At 37.0% G+C, this 4,251-nt stretch overlaps 1 pseudogene; it reads left to right on the forward strand.

The window, feature by feature from the left end:
* Positions 1 to 1,016: 1,016 nt before the first annotated feature.
* Positions 1,017 to 2,013, forward strand: LOC107133640 (annotated as a pseudogene).
* The last annotated feature ends 2,238 nt before the right edge of the window (positions 2,014 to 4,251 follow it).

Genomic DNA, 4,251 nt, shown 5'->3' on the forward strand with positions numbered 1-4,251 from the left:
AAAATTCCTACTCAGTGTTTACAAATCTCAGAGACCTTTTGTTCAACATTGTACCTATCATCAACAATTCTGTATCATGTACTAAAAATTTTAAGATGGTGGAAATCATATTCAGTGTTTTTAGCATAATGATTTTTTAAAAAATCATATTGCTTACGCTTAATCCCACTTTTCAAAGTTTTTTAGAACTCAGCTAGGGAAAAAAGTGCTAAGATCTATGCCATTATATGATTCTTATTTGAAATATTCATCTACCATAACTTAATTTCCTGTTAATCAATTCTTTGTGATCTCCTTAGATGGGCACACAAAATAGTATGAAAGGAAATATTTCTACCCCCAATCTGTGAAATAATTTATTTCCGAAAGCCACTGAAGTTTATTATTACAAAATTTTGGTAGACTAGAATAAAATGTCAATGGAATCAACTTGTAATGAAATGGCCAAAAAATGTCATCACCCATTTATAATTCCACACTAAAAGTCTAGTTATTATTAGTTAATAAACACCTGAGTCAAGGAACCTTGGATTAATATGAAGAAAACAAGAACATTCAATTAATTGCAAAAGTTTCAGAAAAAATAAAAAAAAAAGTTGGAGAAAGGCTAGAATCATTACATAAATATTCTAGCATGGGATAATTGAATATGATACAAAAGGATATTTGAGATTCATGATTAATTTCTCTAGATAGTTAATGTAATAATTTTCTTTGTTGTTGTTGTTATTGTCTTGGAAGTATTGGGGATTGAACCCAGAGGCTCATGCATGCTAGGCAAGCACTCTGCCACCAAGTTGCACACCCAGTCACAAAACTGTGACTTTTAAGTTTCCTTTCTTGCTAAAATCCTAGAATTTTCTTATAATTCACTGTAAATTATTGTAAGAGATAGACTGGAACAGTCATTTTGTTATAGCCCCAATCTATCCAGAGAGAGTTCAAAATAATGTTTAATAATGATAATATTCAGAGATAACAATGCTGAAATTTTTTTCCTTTTCTCATAGAAAAATATGTCTGCATCTTTCAAGGGCTCCAATAGCTCCAAATTCCAGGTCTCCGAGTTCATTCTGATGGGATTCCCAGGCATTCACAGCTGGCAGCACTGGCTCTCCTTGCCTTTGGCACTGCTCTATCTCTCCACAATTGGTGCAAACATCCTCATCCTCACTACCATCTACCAGGACCCTTCTCTGAAGCAGCCTATGTACTTTTCCTGAGCATCCTTTCTGTGGTGTATATGGGTCTGGCCACCACCATTGTGCCTAAGAGATCCTGGCCATCTTCTGGTTTGATGCCAAGGCCATTAGCCTCCCAGAGTGCTTTGTTCAGATTTATGCCATTCACTGTTTTCTAGGCATGGAGTCTGTTGTCTTCCTCTGCATGGCTTTTGATAGATATGTAACTATTTGTCATCCTCTTCACTACCCACTGATTGTCACCAATTCCTTCATCACCAAATCTACCCTGTTTATGGTGCTTAGAAATGGCTTGTTTGTCATTCCAGTGCCTGTACTTGTAGCTCAGTGTCATTACTGTTCCAGGAATGAAAATGAACATTGTCTGTGTTCTAATCTTGAGGTCACAAGCCTGGCTTGTGATGATAGGAGGCCCAATAGTATTTGTCAATTGGTTGTGCCATGGCTTGGAATGGGGAGTGATCTAAGTCTTATTATACTGTCCCATACCCTGATTCTGCGGTCCATCTTTAGGCTGAACTCTGCTGAAGCTGTCTCCAAGGCTCTGAGCACTTGCAGCTCCCATCTCATCCTCATCTTCTTCTTCTACACAGCTGTTGTAGTGGTTTCAGTAACTCACCTGACAGAGACTAAGAATGCTTTGATTCCAGTTCTACTCAACGTGCTGCACAATACCATCCCTCCTTCCCTCAACCCTGTTGTTTATGCACTTCGAAACATAGAACTCAGAGAAGGTTTCCAGAAGGTGTTTTGCTTAGGTTTACAAAAGAAGTAAGACACTAGAAACCTTCTGCTTGATGTACATGAACTTTAGCTTATTCTAACTGTAGAGTAGAATTTCAAAGAAGACAGAGGAATGAGTGCATGTCTTTGTGATCCTTTTTTCCCCCATGTTTTTACATAAATAATTGTAAAGGCTTCTGAAAAGTCAAGAAAGAAAAAGTGCACATAGTCAACCTAGGAAATAAGTGACAGGAGCATGAATTACATGTCATACTCTCAGAATGTTATTGTACCTGTTTTTATAATCTTAAAACCAGTGGAGAGAAGAAATAAGGCATATCATACTTTATCTTATATTTCAATCTGACCTGTCTTGCTTTGCTTTGGACTTTGATCTTGGCTGCTTTCTTTTGGATACAGACTCAGAGTCTATCATGAAGTAGCTGGAATATTTTACAAGGTATATATTGAAATATGAATATTAATTTGGTGTTCAAATCTATCAGTAGCTAGAAAATCTATCATATATTATGTACTGTCACTCTCCTTTTAGTTAGATTAAAAAGGGTCATTTTACTTGGGTCTCAGATATGATGAAAATAATGTGAAGAGTTTCCTTTATTAGCCTGAATCTATTTCTTTATGAGACCTAAATATTTTTTCAGGTAACACAATAAAGACAAAAGACATGATGTTTTATGGATCCATGAAACCATTTTCTTTAACGAAAATGTATTTTGAGACATTAAGATAGTTTAAGAAAACATGTGTTTGATATTTTCAGTTTCTCCCAAATAAGCATTACCACGATAAATAGGGGAACTAAAGGAAATAAATAAAACAGAGATGACAGATTTTCTCTGTATTTTTATTTGTACATTATAACATTATAACCAAAGATGGCATGATATCCCAGTACAAAAATGTACACACTACAGTCCAGAAGAATCAAAACTATCATGAATATATGCAACGGCCTATAAAATGCAGCAAAGCATAAAGAAAAGGAAGAGGACATTGTGAGAAGAGGTAAGGAGTGTAAACCATGGATTTTCAAAGTAAGCCACGATGTTACAGAATAGAAAACCAAGCCAAAGTCACCCCAGTGTTTGTTTATTGTGGATGCAGATTGAAGAGCATTCATTCTATACCACTGTCCTGAGTGTGGAAATCAAGAAGCTTCTCTGGTTTAAGGAACAGCATCTCACTTCATCCCACATCAGCCAAAAGTGTATAACCTAACACAGTTTGTAGAAGTTTATCATAGAACCCAGATAGAGTGTAACTAATTTTTTTTTATTTGGCAGTTTGAAATTCATAAGAACTAACTTACATCCAGTCCCTTTAAGCTACATGGTCTCTCTTCTAGTGTGTGGGATATGTTTGTATCTATGTGTTTCTATGTGCCTACATGTGTCTCTGTGTGAGAAAGGTGGGGTAGGGAGAGGATTGTTCTCTTCTCACATGGACTGGTTTTCCCTGTCTCCCTGTAGACTGCCAGGTTCAGATCTAGGTTTTCTAGAGTTTAAGCGTATTCAAATTGAAGGGCTTTCTTTAGAAAATAAGAATTTGAAAATAAACAGCTATTTATTTAGAAAGAATACAACTTTAGTGCCGCAGTCCGGCTGCAGCAAAATAACCGGGGGGTGACGAATAACTTGTGTACGTTGATACAGCAGGAGTAGGAGCCGTTTATTGCAGGACAGGAGCAGTATTTATACATTCCACACAGCTTATCTAATTATCAGTCAACCAATAAGGAATCTCCACACTTAATGGCTTGTTTTTGTTACTTCTCAAACCACTCCCTCTGGCATTTTGCCAGGCACCATCCAGACTTGTTTACGAACTCTAACATTCCCCTGGCAAAATGCCAGGTGTTATTTTGACTTGTTTACAGACTCTAACATTTCCCCCTTTTGTTTAACTTAAATAATGACCATAGTGGTTTTTACAGAAACACCATAAATAACCTGCTACAAACAGAAAGGGAGGATACAAAATGCCATAATACCAAGCCAATCGATGGCTCCATGCAAGAAGCCCTTGGAAAAATTATACCAGCAATGACACTGTTAGCAAAGATACCGAGTTACAATTTGTTGTAGATTACAGTTTGTTGTCTCAGTCCAGGTAAAGCAGTGTCTCAATAGATTAACTCACAGTCCCGGTAAATCACAGTCAAGGTAAATTCTGCAGGCAGCTAGCTTCAATCACAGTCCAAGTAAGTTCTGCAGGCAACTAACTTGATCCGAAGTCTCGACCGTTTCTCAGCCGAAGACTCGTCCGGTTTTCAGCAACATTGGAAATTCTTCCACCTTGGTCT

This window comes from Marmota marmota, unplaced genomic scaffold (assembly GCF_001458135.2).
Source record: "Marmota marmota marmota unplaced genomic scaffold, marMar, whole genome shotgun sequence".
NCBI classification, from domain to species: Eukaryota; Metazoa; Chordata; class Mammalia; order Rodentia; family Sciuridae; genus Marmota; species Marmota marmota.